This window comes from Mixophyes fleayi, chromosome 3 (assembly GCF_038048845.1).
Source record: "Mixophyes fleayi isolate aMixFle1 chromosome 3, aMixFle1.hap1, whole genome shotgun sequence".
In the NCBI taxonomy this organism is placed as follows: Eukaryota; Metazoa; Chordata; class Amphibia; order Anura; family Limnodynastidae; genus Mixophyes; species Mixophyes fleayi.
The window spans coordinates 273030111-273040861 of record NC_134404.1 but is presented as its reverse complement, the minus strand read 5'-3'; positions in this window follow the sequence as shown (position 1 = coordinate 273040861).

Sequence of the window (10751 nt, the reverse complement as noted above, 5' to 3'; positions counted from 1 at the left end):
GAATGGGGACAGAGAGAGAGACACTGAAGGGGACAGAGAGAGAGACACTGAAGGGGGACAGAGAGAGAGACACTGAAAGGGGACAGAGAGAGACGCTGAAGGGGGGCACTGAGAGACGCTGAAGGGGGACAGGGAGAGACGCTGAAGGGGGACAGAGAGAGACGCTGAAGGGGGACAGAGAGAGACGCTGAAGGGGGACAAAGAGAGGCGCTGAAGGGGGACAGAGAGAGAGGCTGAAGGGGGACACACAGAGAGGTTGAAGGGGGACACACAGAGAGGCTGAAGGGGGACACACAGAGACGCTGAAGGAGGGGGACAGAGAGACGCTGAAGGAGGTGGACAGAGAGAGACACTAAAGGAGGGGGATAGAGAGAGACGCTGAAGGGGAACAGAGAGAGACGCTGAAGGGGGACACTGAGAGACACTGAAGGGGGACAGAGAGAGACGCTGAAGGGGCACAGAGAGACGCTGAAGGGGACAGAGAGACGCTGAAGGGGGACACAGAGAGGCTGAGGGGGGACAGAGAGAGATTCTAAAGGGGGACAGAGAGAGACGCTGAAGGGGGACAGAGAGAGACGCTGAAGGGGAACAGAGAGAGACGCTGAAGGGGACACACAGAGAGGCTGAAGGGGGACACACAGAGGCTGAAGGGGGACACACAGAGAGGCTGAAGGGGGACACACAGAGACGCTGAAGGAGGGGGACAGAGAGACGCTGAAGGAGGTGGACAGAGAGAGACACTAAAGGAGGGGGATAGAGACGCTGAAGGGGGGTGTGAGCTGATGAAGAGGGACACAGGGTGTGAGATGGCGAAGAGGGGGACACAGGGTGTGAGATGGCAAAGAGGGGGACACAGGGTGTGAGATGGCGAAGAGGGGGACACAGGGTGTGAGATGGCGAAAAGGGGGACACAGGGTGTGAGATGGCGAAGGGGATACAAAGTGATGTGATAAAGGGGCACAATGTGATGGTGAAGGGGTCTAAATATATCTTACGTCATTTTGACCCAACTACTTAAAAAACGGGACTGCCCGGCAATTATTTTTGCTTAGGGATGCCTTGGAAAAATTATGGTGACACTAAGGGTGCCTCGAGCTGAGAAAGTTTCGGAACCACTGCTATAGACAATAGGCTGTCCTGGTCAGCGAGAGAGTGTATAGTGTCTATAGTGTCCTGGTGAGATACTATCATCATCATCATCATCATCATCATTTATTTATATAGCGCCAACATATTCCGTAGCGCTTTACAATTGGGGACAAACGTAATAAACTAATAAACAAACTGGGTAAAACAGACAAAGAGGTGAGAAGGCCCTGCTCGCAAGCTTACAATCTATGGGACAATGGATGGGACAATGGGAGATTGACACATGAGGTTAAGTATACATTTTGCATCTTGGCCCAGCCAGACTGCAAAGGTAAGGTGACTCATAAGCTAAACTATAGAGGCAGCCTTACTAAATCAATAAGAAGAGTTAGGTGATGTAATTTGGAGGGCTCCCTAAGAAATGCAAATAATGAGATTGATTAGAGCAAGTGTCTGGCTCCTATGAATTACTACAGAGTTTATATTTACACCTATGCAGGGCCATTCTTTCCATTAGGCAAGGTAAGAACCTTGTCTCTATGGGCATCTTAATAGTGCCAGCAGAGAGATTTTCACCTGCTCCTACCCCTTCTACCAGCCATCCTATTACAGTCTGTGACTCAGGCTGTGGTGATAGTGCAGTTACAGCAGAAGAGTACTTCTGTGAAGTTCTGGTGACAAGAGCATTAGCAACAATGTCAATGCCACATCAGGGAACAAGAGTCCTGGTTCTGATTACAGCACTGAGCATGATGTCAGACAAAAAACAAGGTGCACTCCTTTAAATTAATTTAATGTGTACAAGTGAATATAATCACAGGGGCGCATACATGGGGGGTTCTAGTTCTCCAGAAACCCCTCCCCTCCGCAAAGAACGGGGACTAAACAGTGCCCCTACTTAGCGGCACTTTACACTACAGCAGCCGTGGCGCTGTCAAAGAAGCGTACAATACAATACAGCACCGCCGCGGACGCTTCTTTGACAGCGCCGCGGCTGCTGTACGATACAGTGCCGCCGAAATGGAGCTGCAGCCGCATGCGCAGCAGCTCTCTATATTTTTTTTCGGGGGGGAATCCTGCGTGCGCCCCTGAATCATTTGAGAAAATGCAGCCAGGACAATTAAGACCTCTGTGTATGTGAAAACAAAAGAAATTATAGTCCGGCGCTCTGAAACAAATATATAAATCACTATGTGTCAACATATACAAAGGTAGTTGCTGCACACTTTGAAAATGGAGACTCAGGGAAGGTTTTAATTGTGACACTCAGAGCTATACTTGGTAGGGACTCCCCTACTGGAGATGCCTTGACGTTGGCAGGTGAACTCATAGCTATATTGTGCACGAAATTCTACTACTGCTGACACATATTGATTTATCCACAGCTACTTCCGAGCTGGCAGATTGCCTCAAGTGCCCATGCAGCACAAAACAGATACAGAACAGGAAGGAGGTGCATATAATATGCATGATAAAGGACAGTTATGGATGCCAGCAGATGACTATCTTATGACTGACTATCTACAGCGACTAGCCTTTCCACCTTCCGTTACCTCACATTATTCCAGCTGTACCACATCACCAGCATCTGCACAGTAATGTCAGTCACTATAGGCTGTTTTATTATTGGTGGTTGATTATGCTTCTTCAATTAATCCCCACACTTCTCAGATTGTGAGCTCATCTGGGCAGGGCCATATTTACCTTCTGTTTTATGTACACTTTTTTAATTTGCATTATAATCCCCTCAATTTACAGCACCGCATAATAAATTGGCACTTTATAAATAAAGAATAATAATAATATTAATAATAAAGGTGTCCCAATGAAGGTATAAATCTGTGCCCAGCTTCCAACATTTCTGAGGAGGGGTAGAATTCAACTACTTTTGAATTTGAAAAAAAAATGGCCTGCATCCCCCTAATGCACCGACTTCACCCTTTCAATGTCATTTTTATAATCATGTCCTGCAGTCAGTGAAAATCCACCAATCCACCCATCTCCTCTTATCAGATGATTTAAAAGGTTGAACTGCCGCATGCAATGCCATATTCACATTCAAAATCTATATAATTTGCTTAAAACACAAACGCTTTTGTGTAAAAATATATACAGATGACATTTTAAATGCAGGAGGAGCATAGCTTGCACATTTATAAATAACCCGTATTGAGCATCTATTTCATCTGTTAAGATATATTTAGCCCTTATCTGATAAATTAAATAATAATATTTACATATCCGACATAGCGAGTTATCAAACAATATCACCAATAACACTATGGTGTATATGTTGCATCTATGCCATTGGCTTGCAAAGAGAATATACTTCACAGTTGTTCATACAATAAGAGAGATTTATAAAAACTAGTGCACAGCAGAAATAGGGCAGACAGATTGTTTTATTTAAGTGTCCCCCTCAATATATGACATTAATAGTAATGTATAACAGTTTTAAGCAATTTCTGACCTTTTTCTGTTTAATGGCCCTAATCTTCCAGCACTATGCCGCATCTGTACTGCTAGTTAATTGTGCACCTTACTTAAATAAAAATGTTGAAAAATATTTAAGAGATGCCACAGGTTTGTTACATATTGCATTACAAAAATGTTACTTTTTTCTTCTACCATCTCCCTGTTTTTCCCAATAGTTGGTCTTTAAGACCATAGCCTATCTGATATTTTTGACATGTAACCAACACAATCATGGGGTAAATGTATCAAGCTGAGAGTTTTCCGATGGGTTTGAAAAACCAATCAGATTCTAGCTATCATTTATTTAGTACATTCTACAAAATGATAGCTAGAATCTAATTGGTTGCTATAGGCAACATTTCCACTTTTCAAACCCGCCGGAAAACTCTCAGCTTGATACATTTACCCCCAAGTCTCTTCCTAAAACGAATGTGTTTATCTAGGAAGATTTTATTACCTGTCTTTTAAACAATTGTTCCTTAGGCTAGGTACACACTGGAGGTTTATCAGCCGATTATCGGGCCAATCACCTGATAAACGACCGCTCAGCAACATATCGCGTTAGTGTGTATACTTACACGATAAACGACAGTCGTTCCAAAGTGACGATTGTTGTTTCACTTGGTTGGTCGTACTGTTTAATAATCTTGTTCCAATCACCTTCCATGTAGTGTGTATGCACTCATGAACACGATCTCCATAGAGTTTACAGAGTCATGATCTTTTCAGCCAATGCCGGCAATGAACATGTCCTGGTGACTAAATGTAGAGACTGCTGTGGATGGAAGAATTTGTTTGTTCGTTCTGAGACTGAATATTTAGTTTTAGAGTAACAGAAACTACCAAAATTTGTTATGACATGTGGACAGCTGTAACAAGGCAAATAATCAGTGTGACATGAATGAATGAATGCATAATGTGCTGTCATTCTCTAATGAACTAGAGGACCAGATGAAGAGCACATATCTGAAGGTAAATCGTGTGTAGTGTGTATGCATGAATCATCTGAGCGATCGGATCTTCAGTTTAGGTACAATAATTGTAGATAACAGATTGGTCGGATTATTCCCCAGTGTGGACCTAGCCTTAAGGCTAATTATCACTCAACTTCATATATTTGGCTTGTGCAAAGAAATTGTTTTAGTATTGCTTGACCTGACGAAGAGGGTGAATTTCTTCAAAGCTTGTATTGAAAAATTAGTCCAAACAAAAATAAGTATTACAAAAAAGGTAATGTACTATGTACATTAATGCAGTTGGAACAATATGGTTTTAAATGAATTTTTCCTAGTTTTACTGTACCCCATTTTACAGAGGTGAGTGGTTTAGACGATCTCCAACATTCACATACCTCTTACTCAGGTTTTTACAAGCTCTCAGTCTGTTGATGATATTGCAATTTCAATAGAGGCCTAGGGAAGCTCAAACTGTATGTATGCCATGGTTAAGAACAGTGTATTCTTGTAGAGACAGGGAGAAGTATACTGATGTGTAACTAGTACTATAAAATTAAGACAAATAGTCTTTTGTTTTTTCCCCAGGAAAAATGTGCAGAGATTAATGTAAGCAACAAAGTTATTTTCCATTGAACATAATGGGCCTGATTCATTAAGGCATGCAAAACGAACATATTGGGGCATATTTACTAAACTGCGGGTTTGAAAAAGTAAAGATGTTGCCTATAGCAACCAATCAGATTCTAGCTGTTATTTTGTAGAAGAATATGCTAAATAATTGATAACTAGAATCTGATTGGTTGCTATAGGCAACATCTCCATGATTTCAAACCAGCAGTTTATTAAATATACTCTTTTGTGCGGTTTTTTTTTAATTAAAAGCGCACATAATTCAGGTATATACACGTCCATATTCAACTACAAAATGTATTTTGTTGAATACGGGTCCTCTATCTAGATAAAACACTACAGGATATGTACAATACATATGTGAAATATAAAGTCACAGAAAAATACACAGAAAAAAAATGCAATTATTATCACCTATTAATAGTAAATTCATGAAAAAAATATTTTAAAAAAATATGTTTCCACCCCTCCCCATGAAATACCTTTATCAGGAAGTTACTAATGTCTACTTTACATAAAATGCATTTTTACAGTTGCTGTTGAGTGCAAACACATGTTCTAGCATGTATACATGACCATCATCACTATCACTTGGCACATACACTTGCCCTGTAGCTGGTGCAAGTGATAGAACAAAAATATCACGTACTTTAGCGATGCTCAAAACTTGAATCAGGCGCTGTTGCATATGTTCAAGCTTGGCACACCCTTAATGTACATTGGCTACATGCATACCCCCATTCCCCTCCCCTTTCAGCCCATGAAATCGTAGACAGTAGTAAGGATCCTTTGCCCTCGAAGATGAGTTACACACACTTGAGTTCTATGGCGTATAGTTCATTTCACCACATGCACAGAGCAATTTAACGCAAAATGTGGCACATAGCGGCATTTATGTTCCTTGAATCAGGCCCTGTATATATCTTCTGTATTACAAAGTTACAAAATGGATTACGCTAAAATTTAGGATAAGTTTGTAAGATTTACATATCAATTTATAGTAATTAAATCAAAGCCATATACAGTATATACAATGTAGATGTTTTGATATTAACAGTGACGTGTGCCATTAATAAGATTTCAGATTAACATTTACTACTGCAGCCGTTTTATCTAGGAGGATTTAGATTATAAACCATTATAAATTCTTTGTGGGGGTAATGCTGATTTCATCTTCTTTATGTTGTTACTGTTCCCATTATTCACTTTTTCAACTACCTGTAACTTGAAATAAGCACTGGATTAACTGTTCGGAGAAAAGTATCATGTTCCCCACCACTGCTCTAGCTTTACATGTAATTACTACTCTCACTTTTGAGATATTTTGATTTTTACAAGTGTTGGGCAAGAACAAGTTATTACTCCATTGCCAAACAACATTTACAATTACAAATACTACAGGAATAGGGTTTGGTAAAGTCATATGCCATGATGTGAAATAGCTGCTGATGCAAAGAGGATGCAATGCAGCATTTCTCATGTTATAACACAGCATGACACAGGTTAAATAAGATAACAGTTTTACTGAGTGTGCACATAGAATTAAAAGGTGTGTCCCTTACACAGGGGCGCACGCAGGATTTTTAAGGGGGGGGAGTTTCCCCCCCACCCCAAAAAATTAATAAAAAGCAATAGAGCTTGCATGCGCAGCAGCTCCGTTTCGGCAGCACTGTATTATACAGCAGCCGCGGTGCTGTCAAAGAAGCGGCCGCGGCTGCTGTATAGTACAGTGCCGCTATGCAGGGGCACTTCTTTAGCGGAGGGGAGGGGTTTCTGGAGACCTAGAAACCCCCCCCCTGTTATAATATGTAAACACTTTTTTTTTTAGCTCATTAGATTAAAGGTTGATCGATACAGGAATTGTGTCAATGAGGAAAATAGTAACATTGTGTTATTATTATATTTTAGCACTCTTAAACACAAACTACCTGTATCTTCTAATATGTTTTATTGTGCTTTTTTCTGCCTTTCTTTTGGAGACTGCCTGGCAATGACAAGCACAAAGTAAAATAAAACAAGAAAAAATCTGATGAGTGTGTACTCCACCATAGACTAACATTTATGCTATGTCCAATGCTTAAAAAAACTGATGAAAAATTGCTTCTGTGACCAGAGCTAGGCTAAATTAGGGATGCTGGGATGCTTTTTTTAAAGGGAACATATTTAATCCATAGAGGTAGGTTTGTTTTGGTTTATTTTGCACACATTTTAATATATATGAAGGATATTGCAATGTCATTCAGGAACAATGTTTTTAAAAGATGAAAAAAACCTTTAGCATTCAGTGCAGATTACTAGGTGTGTACACAGGTCAGGAGGTTGTTTTCTCACAATGACTATGCAGAATACAACACCACCTATTCCTCCTTGTCACGCAAGCATATGTAACACATAAAAGACAAACACTATTGCACACCAGTGTGAAAGCATTCCAAAGTCTGGCAGCATTAGTTTTCATACCCACAAGCATTTAATTTTTGCATTTAAAAACACTATTAAAAATGCATGTCAAACGCAAATACAAGTGTGCATTTGCTATAATTTTAAAAATGTAAATACAACACCTACACATATATTGGTTACTCTTTACCTGCAGCAGTCCTTACAGAAAAGACAATTAAGTAATGAGAGTTGATGGCTGCTAATTAATGTATCTAATATAGCAGTGATATAGTACTATGTTTACTTGCCTGTTTGTTCCCTTCCCCATTCCACTAAGCCAGATATAATGAATAATAATAAATACATATTTTAGACAATGCATATCTTACATAAAAAAAACAGATGTACGTCGACCTCTAAATAAGCCCCAGTACATTGTGTTAAAGAAATATTAATGAGTACTGTAACGTTTTGATAAAATTGTTTAAAATATTATTTGTTTATAATACCCCTCATCTTTCAGGTCAAATATTTGAGCATATGGCAACTGACTAAATCCCCAAAAATACTGGTCATTATCATTGCAATGTTACACTCTACTTCTTATCATCATAGGCATATTAGAACTTTTAGGGTATAATAAGTGATATATAACATATTGCTGCACATTTTATTGACATATTTCATCTTGCTAATCATTTTGTAGAAAGTGCTAAAAAAAAATGACAACTAGAATCTGATTGCTATAGGTGACATCTGCACTTTTTCAAACCCGCAGCTTGATAAATTTACCCCTTGAAGTCATCTTTGGGCGGCTGCTTAAGTGACACTGTCATTGTCAATTTCAATAGAGTTGCTCACACCTCAGTTCAGCTATACAGTTCTGATTTTAATGAAACTAAATGAGTGACAAAGATTGCTGTGATCCTTTTAAAATGTGGGGCTGAGTTTGGAAAGATGGGAACATTAACATTGAAGGGGGGGAGATGGAAGATGGATTTTAAACTAAGGATAAGATCATTTTTACCTATCGCTTATTAGTCAGGCATGGAAAGCTAGGGAGCGTTACAAGTGTATTAGCCTAGGGCAGCTTGAACTCTTAATCTGGCCCTCATTTTATTGCTGGATATAGTAATCTTGTTGAATGTTATTATGTGTATAGGATGTGAAAAATATGTTCACACCAATATAAAGTCATTTAATAAGGCCTTCACGTACAGCCTGTATCCATTGTGGCTTTGAGTCTACCAATGTCTGGATTTGACTCACAAGAAAAACACTCAGTGGATGACTGTTTGAATGTGATGCAAACCGCTGACTCAGACTTCCCAGACTATCTTATAAATGCCTAGCTCGATTTAGATCTGGTGACTGTGGTCATGACAACAATATCAGTATGACACTCGTCAAACCATACGGCGACCACACATGATCTGTAGATTGGGGCATTGTCACTCGGGGGAGACACCCCTTGGGTCAGGAAAGAAATGCTGAAACATGGGGTGAAAAGGATTACTAAGTACCAATAAGTTTTGATTACCAATTACCTTTTAAGGGAATAACTAGCCCAAATCATACCAGGAAAATATGACCCACAACATTACGAAACTTCCATAAAACATTAATGTTGGAAATAAGCACTCAGGGCTGGAGAGCACTCATGTATTTGACAATAATACGTTAAAGGATGATTCATCTGACCATATCACTGTCCTCCACTGTTTAGTAATCTATTGACTGTACTATGCACAGACTGAATTAGCGATTAGGCAATGCAAGTTGTGATAAGCGGTTTATGTACTGCTACCTGATGGTGATATCCTGCTCATTTTCTTTCTGCTGCAACTGGCTGCTTGTTCCACGGGTTGATGTTGCTCTCCTGTTTTTCATTGTACTTCAAATTGATGCACATATATCACAGTCTTAAAGCATAAGCTTCTGCCCACTGTTGCCTTTTGCTGATGTTTTTCCCTGGAAGTTCCATACTACAATTACCTTATACACCATTACTCATGCAATATTATCAGGTTGAGCTGTCCTGGTCACTAAAGCTCCTGCCAAGTGCCCCAACAATCACTGATTATTTAAAGTTACTTTAAGTCCCCTCATGCAGCCATGCAAGCCAAATGATAGGCAACCAGAACATTCCAGCACTTTTCTACATTCTGCATTCCATTTGTCTGGTGTACCTCATTTATGCAGGTATTTCCAATTTTCGTCCACTATCTGTAATTTTCTCCTGGCCATTATCAATCAGAATTACATATTGCTGGGCATTAACACTGTGCAAAATACATATTTTTGGAACTATCATTGTGTATGTTTGTTGAGCATATTACTGGCCATTATTTCTGGGAATATTAAATATTGCTTTAGATACTATTTGTTTTTGGACTGTATTACTATGCTAAGCATAAAATCATTCATATTACATTAAAATGTAGAGGTAGTGTAATTTATAATGTCACTTAGTCAGGTAATTCATAATGTCACTCAGAGCAGCTAGTTGTACTAGAACTAGCTCAAGTAACAAGACTTAAACTTACTGTGTAAACTTAGGGGGTCACTTAGGGGTAAACAAATCAAGCTGCGGGTTTGAAAAAATGGAGATGTTGCCTATAACAGTCAATCAGAGTCTAGTTATCATTTATTTATTACAGTCTACAAAATTACAGCTATAATCTGATTGGTTGCTATAGGCAACATCTCCACTTTTTCAAACCCGCAGCTTCATCATCAACGTCATCATTTATTTATATAGTGCCACTAATTCTGCAGCGCTGTACAGAGAACTCACTCACATCAGTCCCTGCCTATTGAAGCTTACAGTCTAAATTCCCTAACATACACACACATAGACAGAGAGAGAGAGACTAGGGTCAATTTTGATAGCAACCAATTAACCTACAGTATGTTTTTGGAGTGTGGGAGGAAACCCACACAAGCACAGGGAGAACATACAAACTCCACACAGATGGCAGAAGTGCTAACCACTTAGCCACTGTGCAGCTTGATAAATTTACCACTTAGTATTTGATGTAGAGTTGGATGCAACTGACACTGAAATTATATTTGTAAATTGCATCCTGTAATTTACACAGGATTCCATCCGTGCGGCTTAGAATACTATGCATATTGCATAAACATGCACACCTTTATCTGCCTTATGGGCCAGTGTGTATGATACACGTAAGTGTATCAGTCACAGCAGCCCTGTAA